A 13,978-nucleotide genomic window follows, 5' to 3' on the forward strand; every position below is an offset into this window, starting at 1 on the left:
CTCTATTTTTTCCCTCATTCCCATTTGGGGGTCTCTTGATTGGGAAGTTGTGACAAATACCGCAATGTGTTGTATTGTTCTTCTGTAGGTGGTATTACGTCCCAGTACTAAGCTTCACCTTGAAATGATGTCTTCAGAGATTACAACAGAGCCCGCAGAAGTCTATTTGGCGATCAGGCAAAAGAATTGAAGAATATAATCTTAAAGACAGCAATCCCAAAGGCCAGACTTCATAAGGATTAAAACACAGTTCTAAACAGCTCATGAGCACATTGTAAAAATTCAATAGTTGGTATTCAATACAGCTGTTTTATGAAAATAAATATGATATTTTTGTTTGTCTTAGAAAAGTATATTACCGAGGAAAGAGATCTGAGTATAGTTATTTTTAAGAAACCAATATTACCACCATGTATTTTTCATGTTTCGCATAACTAATGTTTCTCATGCTTTCCAACTGTGATTCAAACAAATCAAGAATGTTGCTATTTACAAAGGTGTTAACAATTACTTTTAGGGGAATCCATGCCCAGGAGACCAAGCTTCATAATCTGGGGTGACAATCCCACAGAGCTTGCAAAGACTGCAGATACATGACCTCATAGTTTTCTGTGAAGTTCTGAGTCAAACAATAAACCATTGTAACTGTAGAGGACTAAAGGTGGACATCCTGAAGAGTAATACTTACATAGATGTGCTCTTCTGATAAAGTGTACACTGCTTTGCATATTTACCCTGAATGTGCTGATGAACCCCTTCGAACCATGGGGCTTGTATAACCAGCATCGTTGTCACTTCAATATGATGATGATGATGATCTAGGCGAACAAAGTTATGACAACAATGTTTGCTGGTATAATGCAGACTAGAGCCAACTCTGATATTATAATGCCTGGCCAGTGATCATGCTTTGGAGTCTTAGGATACAGAAATGGGTGGGCACTTCTGGTGTGCCGAACTTGAGTAGTCTGTGTTTTGTGGGTAATTTTTCGCATGAGCAGGTACCTGTTGTGTAGATGGGCTGTCAGAAAGATTGATCTATGGACTGATCTATGATGCTCGAGTAGAAACAAGTGTTAGTGATGCGGTCATGGTGTGCTTGTTCCTGTTAGGACGAGTCAGTCGGAAATAGAGTTCTGCTCTAATATGCTGATAATATGATGGCGAGGGATGTGGTTGTCATATGCCTTTGGATGAATGGACTGGACCTGAATGGAGAGTCCTTCAGGGTAAGGGAGTTACACACCCAAGATAAACCCTGGTAACCCCCTTGGTAGCCTGGCACAAGTAGTCTTATCTCAGAGCCAATGTGTAAAGTATTGGACATAACACACAGTAACACAGCGAAAGCACTACAAATGGACACCACACCAGTTTAGAAAAAAACCCAATATTTATCTTAACTAACCACGACCAAAACGACAAAGATCCAACTTACAGAACTCAAACTATCACTTTTAAAAAGTTTAATCAATCCTGTCCATAGAACTCTATGGATAAGATGATATTAGCAAAAGTATCGTTGATTTGTCAAAATGCAAGTCGAAAAACAGACGCAAAGGAGGAAAGCGTCTGAAAAGACAGTGATGCGTTTGTTCTGGAGTCTTTGGGGAATGGATACTTCAGTTCTGCTGAACGCAGGAGAAGTGCTGTGTGGATTCTGGAATGCAGGGAGAAGTGGTGAGTTGATTTTCAGAGACAACTCATTTCTGGGGCCAATGCATTGGAAACTTGGGCACACAGGTGCAATGCGTGGAAATCCAGCTGGAAGCAAAACAGGCATTGTGTCAAATCTTTCAGCCATGGACTAGCGGTGCGTAAAAATCTTTTCAGCTCCATAGCAGGGCCTGCATCAGAGTCAGCATGGTGGTCTCAGATGCCGTAGACACAGTGCACCAGTCTCTGGTTGCGCTGGTTCTTTCAGCTGCGGACGGGTGCTGGATCGATTTCTTTGGCTACACAGAGATGGTTCATGGAACTATCTCCTGCACAACAGGAATGTGCGAGAAAAAACAGGTGCTGGAAGGGTGATGCATCGTTTTTTTATTCTTTTTGCAGCAGGGACCATCTTCAACGGCCTAGAACTTGAATTGGCACCACTTGGCAGGCCAGAACTCCCAGAAGCGGAGTCCAGGGATGCCGCAGGTGAAGTCTTTGATGGCCCTGAGACTTCTTAACAGGAGGCAAGCACATGCAAGCTCTTGGAGATTTTTCTTAAGCAGGATACCAAACCAAAGTCCAGTACTTGTCCTCTCCAAGACGCAAGCAGCCACTGCAGGCCAGCCCAGCATAGCAACACAGCAAAGAGGCAAAGAGGCAGTAATCCTTCTAACAGCACTACATCTCTTCCTCTTGGCAGAGTCTTCTCTTTATTCAGAAGGGTTCCAAAAATGTGTGGTTACAGGTCCAATACATATGCACCAGCTGTCAGTCTAAACCAGATGCTGATTTAACAGGCAGGCCGAGGCACAGGATGGTAAAGCAAGAAGAGGCCCACCTTCTAAAGGTGGCATTTTCATACACACAATTTAAAAACCACTTTGACTAAAAGATGTATTTTTTAATTCTGAGCTCAGAGAACCCAAACTCTAGCTCTCATCATCCATCTGACGTCGTGTTTTTTCTTTTGAATGTCTTTTTTTATAACTCTGTTTATTGACATTTCAATAAAAAACAAATACAAAGCATAATGGTGCACTGACATTTCGTTAGACTGAATGAGCATCACAATACTCGACATTCCTGGCAGAACCTCCTCCCCACTTACCAACTCAGCTGACATCAGTGAGGGACACAGATGGACCACACCGCGCTACTTTTTCTTTCAATATGTTTATACATCTCTTCCTCAACGTCCTTGTACGTTTCTTTCAAGGATATCTTTTTTCTATTTCTAAGGTTATTTCTTTAGTTCTTTTACAGTTTCGTTTGATTCAGTGGCATAGCTGAAATCTTCAGTCTGTCTTCCAGTTGATCTATTTAATTTTCAAGCATCGTTTCTATGTATTCACTATAGAATCGCCCAGTGTCTCGAAATTTTATAGAAGATGGAACATATTTTAACTTGAAAAGGCTTAATGAGAGTCCCTACTTTGAAACCCCTCTCTATCCCCCGCCGGCGGTATTCTGTCCTGGCTGCTGCATGAAGTTCCATTTGTGTCTGTGTTGTGCAGTGTTTATAAAGCAGATACATCTACTGCCGATCAATGGCGAGTAGCATCGTGGACAGAAAGGACATTAAAAGTGAATGAAAAGTGTCCACCCACACACCACTGAGGGCGATTCAGAATCGAATCTGTGATGGGTAACACAATGTGCCCCGGAGTACAGACCTGCACTTACACTGATCAAGAAAAGGGGAACCAAATGCTTGACTGAAACTACCTTTCAGTCAAGCATTTCAGCCAAGATTGTCTATTTGTTATGTTTAGTTATAACGTGAAATTAATGAATCCATAAAACGTGTAATTGGCACATCATTTAGTGTACTAAAACGAGCTCAATGCTGCAAAAGCATTGGCATAGTGTGGCTCAACATATTAGCATTAACATTCTTATAGGCCCTTAAACCATGGGCTACCAAAATCCCTACTAGCAGATATCCCTATCAGCTCGAGTGTGGATTGGGATTGCAAGGCGTGGGAATTACCGTAGGGTGCAGGTTTTTATACCCATGATGGGTAATACCATGTAATATCGGTAGTATTTGTGAGGACCAAAAAATGCAACTTTACGGGATCCCCATTTCAAAACTGTGGAAAGCGAGATATTACAGCACTGTCTCTCGTTATTATGTGCAGAACTCCGAGTGGCGGAGTAATGCCGCACAAGTAAATACTTCACCCAGGGGGACCTATATTTCCTGTGTGTTGCATCACTGCACCAAAATAGCAGGGCAAAAACAATGAGGCCCCAACATTGTTTGTTTTTTCTCTACTTCCAGTCAGTAAGAGTGCAGAGAGAATGGTTTTGCCCTTTTCTAGAAATCCCACCAAAATCTGTGTAACACCAGGTTTTAAAAATATGGTTTCCTGTAAGTTGAGAAGTAAGACCGTGATGATGGTAGGGGACAGAGCTCAAGCTCCTGAGGAGGAAACGGGTAAGTTAATATAACACAATTCAAAGAGTAAAAAAACAATAGCTGGCAAGTTCAATTTAGGTATTTTGAAAACACACTGAGGTCATCCACTTTCGTGTATAGAACATGTGCTCACATTAAGCGCACAATAAGTTGATATTAGGGATACATACACATAGTAAAACCACTTTACAGAGTTGGGGATGGTGGATTTATCCCATGGCAGAGGTGTCCCTGATTTTCTATTTCTTTTCCTTCCACTTATTTGGCAAATGGGAGTGAACTAGAGACAGGTTGAGATTGCTTTACCACCTTCAAGGAACAAAGAAAGTAGGGTGCCAAAGTGTGAAGTGTAAATTGCATAGTTTATTGAAGTAATATTTATTAACAACCACCATAGCTTTCATGCTAGAGATCTTAGATTTCTCCCTATAAAAGCCTGATCAACGGTTGACAAGGTTAAGTACCTTTTGGAAGCTTTTTAAGTATTTTATTCAGCCTGAATGTCTGCAGCCATAGTATGTTTCCACAACTCAAAATATTACAGTCCTAGTGAGCCGACCATTCAACTCTCAAGACTTTGGCTTGCAAATGTTGGTTCCACGTTTGATCCTGGTTTTCAGTTCTGCTCTGGCAGTGCCTTGTATTGCTAAGTCTTCATGTCTTCACCTGAGGAAAGTGTGCCAGTGTTTAAGGAGACAACATTCATACCCCCTTCCTGCCTTTGATCTGTAATGTCTTGCATTAAAGGAGATGCGTGCCTTGTGGTGGCCTATAAACGTTGTCGTGGGTAGCTCGATACTTCTTGAACCGGTTTCTTCTCAAGGTACCCTTTCTGCACTCCAAACAGCATTCTATAACTAGCTGCAGAGGTTTAACATGATTCCGCTCCTATTCTTGCACTGACAATGTCATTAATGTATGTTGAGTATGTCCTCCTGTTTTGCACCCATTTTGACATTGTCTAACTCACAACGGTAATAATTGAATGATGAAAATGTATTCTGCCAAAAGCATATAAAGTAAAATGTTGTTAACTGATCACAAATGTAGAGAATTCCATAAGGAATATCTAAAATGAGCGCTGGACTGCATAAATGATTGAGAACAGTTTGAACAAATGTCAACGTTAACACTGTAGAAAAAAACAATAATTGACTGAGGTCACATTTTTTGTCAGTATGGGACAAATAGTACCAACAGCTATACAGATGACATTTCACCTGCTTATCTTTTAAATGGAAGTGTGTATTTAGTGTAGGATGGGTACAAAATGGGTTTCCCGAGTTTCTCACCGTGATTTGGGAAGGAACACAAACTGGGTTGGATGGGGTGTAAGTGTTTCTGTCAATAGTTTCCCTGCACGGACAAATTAAAACTCCTTTTCTTCAACATTGTATTATCATTTAAAGGAGAGGAGATGACATTTGCCTCATGGAGCCCACCCAGCCTGGACATACTGAAACCCCCACAGCGCCAAATAAACTGCGCCCATGTATTCATTCATTACACCTCCCGCCTCCCACAAAGGCACAGCTCAGAGCCATCAGGAAAGAGATCAGCTGAAAAAGCAGTGCTGCTGAGGAAAATGGCTAAACTCATGTGCACAAGACCCGGATTACAAGTGGCTGCTTAATGCCAGGCAGACCGGTAACACCAGTTATTGGCCCCTTTGGGAATATTTAATACACAAGAACAACACCGATCTGTTTACTTTCATCTGGTTGAAAGTCTGAACCCAAATAGTATTCGCTGGGGGAATCTAACCTGAATTTACTGATTCACCCTATTTTCCTCATTTCTTGGAGGAACTTCAGGGCCCAGCTCATAATGGTCAAAATCTTCTCCATCCCCCCTAGAGTTACCAGTAGCTCTAGGGGTGGGAAAATATCATCCCATTTCCCAGGCCCCTCGTAATGAGGGCCGAAGTGGGGGGGTCTTTACCCAGTTCATCTGCCCCATCAATGCCCCAGCAAAACCATTGCATACAGTTGTCAGCGTCTGCATCCCCTTATCCCTTCTGTATGTCTTCATGACGGATGCCCTCAGATGGGTTGAAGAGCTGAACAAATGTCAAACAAATCCGGATTACTACAGGGTCAAAAGGCCTTAAAACGACTGGTTTGATTCACATCAATCGTGCGATTGAACAATCTGTATTGTGTTTGGAAAACTAATTTATTGGTGGCAAATCACTCAATGCCGAGATAGTGAATATTTCTTGAATACCGTTTTATATGTTGATTAACAATGCTTTCTGGATAAAATGTATTTGAGTGTTCCCAAGATTAATATGTCGTCAGTGTTTATTCCCAGATGTTCAGTCTATTTGAAAAACACATTCGATTATTTTCATGAAAAGCGATTCTATTGATGTCTTTGTGTGATCTTAACATTTTAGTGAGGAAATGCCCAGTGGAACGTTTAAAACCACAGCTTCAGCTTGTGTTTTGAGTCTGAATTTGATTGATAGCCCCACCTCGGAAATGAAAAATAATTTAAGCGCAGTAACACCCAAGGGCGTCTTGGAGCTCCCCTTTTAGTAACATGACAGTGCTCACAGTTTTACACTGCAAGAGGTACTGGGGAGGTGAGTGGATAGATCAAAAAGTGAAAGAGTTTGGAAAAATAGGGACCAATTTAGAGTTTGGCTGAAATGGAACTCCATCATAATGGACCCCTTTTTGGGAGTTTGTTTTTGAAAAATGTAAAACTTCAAAAGCGTGTGTAAACATCTGCTGTGGGTGACAAATAACGGGGTCACACCATACTTTTCAGTGGCTTTATTTGTACCTTCCGTGATGATTGGTTCGTACTTATCTATACAGTTTACCACTGGATCAGCAACCGGGATAAAGGCAGGCAGACAAATGTAAAGTAATCTTCTCTCTGACTGCCTTTTCTACGTCTGCCAAATTCTAAATCCAGTCCATAGTCTTTAATATCCAAAATAGTAAGAACTTGTTAGGTTATTATCTAGTTACTACTATATTAAACTGGGAAGCCAGGATAAAATAGGTTAATCTATCTTGAAGTAGAATCATAATAAAAGGCCTGATTTATATGTTTGTGGAAAGGAAACTCTATTGCAATGGCAAAGGAGTTCCCTCCCTGCCAAGACTATGGTCCGCTACCCTATTTTATTTTGGGAAGACCATAATTTGAAGGATTCATTTGGTAAAGTTACAATGCATTTGCAGAATCCGCCATGATGGTGGTTCCTGTCAGTGCTTGAAATTTCCGCTGGGTCAGTGGACATTTCATATTTTGGTGGATAGTAATTTACTCCCTCACCCTGGTGGAGGACGGGCTGACCGCCAAATTGCTAATGAGGCTCAACAATTGTTATATGGCATACTATGGTTAATAGCTATAGGAAGATGTTCAGCAATTATTATAGTGAGTCCAAGAGACTTTTAGCAGGGCAAGACAATACAAATGGGCAAATGAGAGACCTGGCCTGAATGTGACGGATATTGGGCCATCTCAAGAACATTCTGGACACACTTGTCACCTTTTAGAACGCTGGGTGCATTCAAGCAGAGGCATCATAAAAGCAGTATCTAGTCTGCTCCTCGCAACTTTGGTTTGTTTTGATTAGTTCTCACAATGAAACTTTTTGAAAAGGGGAAAAATGGTCCAGGCAAGTGCTGGAGGCTTACTCTGGATACAGGGTATTTGGAATACAGGGTGTTTGTATTTTCTTTTAACTGTGTTCTATTCCTGACAGTTAGTCTGTCAATAAAGTAAAATAAAATTCTCTGAGGTGGAAGTGGGTCCTAGTAAATGTCTGTTGAAGTCTTCCTGTCTTTAGGAACATCTTAAATATATTTTTCAATGAATATGCTAAAGAGTGAAGAAAATAATATGTGAGGCATCAGGTGCTTTGGCAATCCAGAGTGTAATGCAAGTATTATGCATTTTCCTGGAATGATATTATGATTTGTATTGGTTGGATCTTTTGTGAGCTGAAAAAACCCTTGCAGGGTTTGCTTTTGTGTTGGAGTGTCACTTAGTCATAAAACATTTGATAGGGTGCCACAGGATTATCAGTGGGAATTAACCATTTTTTAAAGAGAATACATTCCCAGTGGTTAAATATAGCAGTAGCCACTAAGGCAGTAGTGTGAATGTGTCCAGTAATGAGAAAGCCAATACGAGGCTGGGATTCAAACCTGCATCCCCATCAGTACAAAGTTGACAATTCTAGCTGCTAAGCTACATCTTGCTGCTCATCTTTACTGCTCTGTTCAGTGTTAAGGGAAGAGAGTTGGACATAGGCACTCGGTAGAAGGCCTACTGTACAGTGGCTCAGGGGAGCCAGAGACTTGTGCTGTTCTGGTCCTTTTTTACCTCTTTCAAGACATCTCACTCATCCTTCCTAGGAGTTACAGGATGCTCAGAGCTGTACCTCTTAATTTCCTGACCTCAGCCCAAAAGGAGCAGCAGGGACCCAGGAGATTGCCATTGCTAGAGTGGGAAAGAAACAGAGTGGGAGGAGAATCAGGTGGAACCCAATTAACTGGTGCCTGTTTGCATTCTTCATTGGCACAGCCTGACTACCAGGCTCAGCCAATGAGGGGAGGAGGTAGGAACTTTGAGCCACCTTTGTCTATGACGCCCGTGACTTCTTTTAATAAATTTGCAATCGAAAACATTATTTTCCTCCACTGAATACAGTGAAGGCGTTGTGTCAGTTTCGAAAACAGTTCCGGGAGTCGAGAGGCATTGAATGATGTTCCGGATTCTGCTATGCAGTCGAGGGGATCAGTCGATCTCACCAAGCTGCAGAGGTGACAATATACTGTGCAATGCGTCGATCTCTGGAGACACAGCACTGGGTCCAATTTCAATCCCACAACTGGGTCGATGCGCAGGTTCTGCTACACGCAGACAGGAGATGCGTAGAAATCCGTGTTTCAAGTATCTGGATCACGGAGCACCCATGTGTCGGATCAAGTGTGCAAATCAGTAGATGTGGTCATCATTGTAGTTAAAGCCACACTGGTGCTTGAAATAATCCATGTGGTTCTGGCTACCATGCTCTCCGAAACACTGCTATCTTCAGTTCTGAACTTTCATTGCTCTATACCATATTCCTCTTACTTACCTCTCGTTAGAAATGGGATTCCTGGTTGGTTGAGGTTCGCACCCAGACCAGGCAGGAACCACCACTCTGGTCAGGGTAAGCTAGATACACACTAAGATAACCTTGGCTCACCGTCTGGGAGATTGGCATAGAACAGTGAGGCGTATCTAAAGAGGCAATGTTTAAAGTGTTTATGCAACACACTCAGTAACACAATAAATACAGCATCAAATTACTCCACACATGTTTCGAAAAATAGATTGTTATGTTCTGAACAAAATAAAACAAAACCAACAAAAATCCAATGCATAGAAAAAGTTGAGATATTGAACTTTAAAGGGCTAAATGCAGTAAGGCGCTAAGATGCAAGCTGTGCTGAAAAGGATCTTTTCGTTCACGCTGGACTGGAGCAAATTCAAAGTTCTGGCCAACTGGCTGGCTACAGGACCTGCACAGGCCCTGGTGAACACAGTACCTTTTCTGGTCGCAATGCAGAAATGTGTTGATCTCCACACAGTTAAGGCGATGTGTCAGTTCCGCAAATAGTTCCAGGAATCGAGAGGTGTGGTGGCGATACACTGTGCGATGTGGTGAACGCTTAGAAACAAAGTACTGGTTCCGAATCCACTCCCACAACTGGGTCGATGCGTGGGTTCTGCTACATGCAGACAGGAGATGCGTCGAAATCCATTTTGCAAGTATCTAGTTCACTTCCAGTGAGCCAGGCACAGGAGCAGGGGTAGAGAATTTGATATTTCTCAAGCAACAGAAGGCAAACCAACAAGCCCTATGAGATCACTTGAAGTGTAGGACGATTCCAGCTCTCCTTCAGCAAAGTCAGAGAGTAGCAGGCAACAGGGGAACAAACAGAAAAGCAGGCCTTCCAGATCAGCATCCTGTAGGACTTAGCCCTTTTTGGCTAAAATCCCTAAACTTTTTGCTTTCCCCTAGACCTTTTTCTGACATAGTGTTGCCAACTTAGATGCTTTGGACACTTTGCCACTGTTAAAGAGTGTCAAAGTGTAAGTGTTCCCTGTATAAAATAATGGTAATTGGTTGTCCATGATTGGTGTGTTTGCCTTACTAAGTAAAGTCTCTAATAATGTGCACTATGTGTGCCAGGGCTGTTAATGCAACTGCTACTGGTGGGCCTGCAGCACTATTTGTGCCACCCACACAAGTAGCTTTTAAAAAGGGAACTCAGGCCTGCCATTGCAGGGCCTACAGGCAGTTTGTTAAACTGCCATGTTGTTCTGTCAAGTGCACTCACTTGCCAGACCTTACCCTTCCCTTTCTATGTACATCAGACACCCCTATGGTAGGTCTAGGGTACCCCCTGGACAGGGTGTAGTGCATATGAAAGGTAGAACATGTACTAAGGTGTGTGTCCTGTCCTGACAGTGACATTATCTCCATTTTCGTTTTTCACTGTTGAAAGGCCATCTTGCCCATAGGTTAAAATGGGAAGGCTGTGTAAATTGTTTTCCAGCCTATCTTCCCACGGGCTTAATATGGAAAGGTGAAGTTTAGCATGCCTGAACTCACAAAGTAATAACACATCTTTTTATGAAGGTGTTGTTTGCAATGTGTGTTCAGAAGCCACTCTTTTAGAAGTGGCTGAGTTTTGTGCTCTAACATTTCTGTGTGTCTCTGCCTGGCTGTGGATTGACTGTCTGAATTTGAAAGCAATATGATCTGGGGAATGTCTTGACCCAGGGGAGGAGGTGAGACAGATACAGGCTGACCTGCATCTGGACTGTAGGGGGAGGAGAAGCCCCTAGAGGTGAAGAGGCCAGGGTTGCTGCCATAAAACAATTGACTCATCACCTGCCGAATTATTGAGAATCCAGACCCCCACTAAAGGAAGAAAGGTGTCACTGGCAGGAGGCACCCATAACTGGTTTGAAGAGGAGTCAGTGCCCTCTGAAGCACAAAGACTTCAAAGCCATTTAGGGCTATAACTATGAGAGCTGAAGCCCCTGAACTTTGGAGAATGGATTGATCCAGTGTGAACAAGACTGGAGCTACTTCATGGTCAAGAGGACCTTTGCCAAGGGAGAAACAACTGAAGAGAGTGAAGGATAGGACTGACCCTTGCTGTGTGTTCTGGGGCTGGCCTGCAGTTTGCTGTTTTTACCAATGAAAGGCTAAAGGGACTTTGCTGTGTGCTGTGTCCCCCTGCTTGGAGGACTTTGCTGTGTCCTGAAGTAACTATCCCCAAGGGTCTGAAGTGAGCTGGCTCCCTGTTTGGAAGCACAGGAACATAAAAGTTTCCAGGAGAGTCTCAGCGGCGCTGTGGGAGCGTGCCTGTTGCAGTCTGAGACCCTCGTAAGAACTGCCTGTGATCGTGGGTGCCTGGTGTCCACGTGAGTCTCAGTGATGCTGTGTGCGTGTGCTTTGTGCAGTACTGAGACCTTCAGGAGGATCGGCCTGTGATCGGGGGCACCTGAAATCCAAGCAAGGATCAGAAATTCTGTGTGCATGTGCTTTGTGCAGCCTGAACCATGTTATGAGGATTGTCCCATGATTGTGTGCACCGGAATCCAAGTGAGTCTCATTGCCGCTGTGTGCGGGTGCATTGTGCACCGGGAGACTTTTGTGAGGATTTGCCATGTTATCGTGTGCACCAGAGTAAAGCGAGTCTCAGCGCTGCTGTGCGTGTGATCTTCAAACAGCCTGAGACCTGTGTGTGGAGTGCCCAGTGGTCGTGCACCCGGTGTGAAGGAAGACTCAGCGACGATGTGTGCGTGTACTTTGTGCCAGCCTGAGATCTTTGTGATTGAAGTGGCCCGGACCGGCACTCCCGGAGGAGCTGAGTTGCCGGCCCGAGCCGCTGTTGCCATTTCACAAAGCTGCTTGGAGGCCCAGCCGCTGGATGAGGAGAGGAGAGTGGGTTTGCACCTCCCAGGTAACGTGTGTCGACTCCTGGGGCAGGGCGTGGGCTCGGAGGGAGACGCTCTCAGCCTCACTTTCATGTTGGCAGCGCGAGCCTCTGCTTCGGCTCGTATTGCAAAATGAAGTGGCGGTACCGGGGCCAGGGTGCGAAGCTGCACTTTATGGATTACATCGTACTGTGTTGGGGGCAACTGTGAGAGGCTGACTGAAGGTCAGAAGAGGAGGCAGAGAGACCGCCTAAAGCCCGGTGATCGGGCCTGAGTGTATTACGTAGTATTCCATTTCTGAAAGCGGAGTAACTGACTGATGTATTACACATTGCATCATTTCTGTATAACGAACTACTCGATTGTCGTATGACGCATTGCCTTGTTTCTGCATAACGAATTACCTGATTAGCGTATTGCACATTGCATTATTCCTGCATAATAAATTACCTGATTAGTGTATATGCATTGCCTTATTATTGTAGAAGTACATATTTGGTGGTTGTATTACGCATTGCATTGTTTTACCTTGCAAAGTGCCTAATTGTTTCATTACGCATTGCATTCTTTTCATTGCAGAGTGTTTTTATTGCTATGTTACGCATTACAGTATTTTTAAAATTGCTAAAGTACCTGATTCTAGCATTACAAACTGTATGACATGTTCTTAGGAGTACAGTAGAATGTTTAGAGGTGCTCATTGACATCACCAGAACTTACAAGGGCTGGCTGGCCTAACCACCGGCCAGGAGGAATATTACACAACCTCATATATATTTGAGGTGTCATGATTTGATTATTGTGAGCGTGATTGCAAATATTTTACACATTTGCCTTAAAGATAAGCCTGGCTGCTCGTGCCAAGCTACCGAGGGGGTAAGCGAGGCTTTCTAAGAAGGTGACCTACCTTTCCCTGACGTTGAAACACTGTTCCCTACTTGGCCTAAGGTACCTTCCTCAGCCAACCAGTGATCGTGGGACTAACTCAGCCCAGTTGATTCCTTTAAGCAGCACAGCAGTTCTCTCAGAGATTCAGTTACAAGTCCAGAAGTGTCTGATTTGATGGGGTCAAAGACCCAGTACTTCTAACCAAAAGTGTCTTGGTTGTGGAACAGGACTTCAAAGCAGTTCTCGGATGTACACAAGTTTGACTCGCTTTCAATCCAGACCTATCAGTCACACTATCTGTGGGGAGTAATCAGTCCTTTGTGTGGGGACAGGACACTGCCTATTCAAGGGAAGTGTTAGCCCCTTACTTCCACCCTGCCCAGGCAAGGCCATCACAATGCTGATGAATGTAGATGGGTACACAGACACACCTATTTTTCCTGTGTTGTGGCTGTCTAGCAGAAATGCACAAAGTGTAGATTTCGCCCCCCCCCATATGTGTATTGGAGACAGGCTGTAAGGCACACAAAGCAGAAAAATGTCCACTTTCTAAAAGTGGCATTTCTAAAACAGTAATGTTAAATCCAACTTCCCCTGTAAGGAGGATGTATCATTACCATTCCAAACATATGAAACATGAAAATGTGACTCCTCTCTGATCAGGAATTACAGCTTAGAAGTGAATTAAGAAATTCCTAATGCTAGCCTTTGAATGGAGTAGGCCTCACAGTAAAGTCACTACAGGACAAGTAAAACATAAAGGTACATGTCCTACCTTTACGTACATAGCACCCTGCCCTTAGGTTTACTTAGGGCCTACCACAGGGTTGACTTATGTGTATTTAAAGGGGGGTTTAAGGCTTGGCAGGTAGTTGTCAATGTCAAGTCAGTGGCAGTAAACTTCACATACTGTCACTGCAGTGGCAGGCCTGAGACAGGTTTGAAAGGCTACTTATGTGGGTAGCACAATTAGTGCTGCAGGCCTACAACAAACATTTGAAGTACATGCCCTTGGTATATGGGATACCACTTTACAAGGGA

General features: G+C 43.4%; 1 protein-coding gene across 1 annotated transcript in view; it reads left to right on the forward strand.

Moving 5' to 3' along the window:
• Positions 1-13,978, forward strand: part of LOC147665634 (small G protein signaling modulator 1-like) — a 518,897-nt gene that overhangs the window by 355,285 nt on the left and 149,634 nt on the right. The gene's annotated exons all lie outside the window — the stretch shown is intronic.

The sequence above is a fragment of the Lissotriton vulgaris genome, unplaced genomic scaffold (genome assembly GCF_964263255.1).
Source record: "Lissotriton vulgaris unplaced genomic scaffold, aLisVul1.2 SCAFFOLD_1463, whole genome shotgun sequence".
NCBI classification, from domain to species: domain Eukaryota; kingdom Metazoa; phylum Chordata; class Amphibia; order Caudata; family Salamandridae; genus Lissotriton; species Lissotriton vulgaris.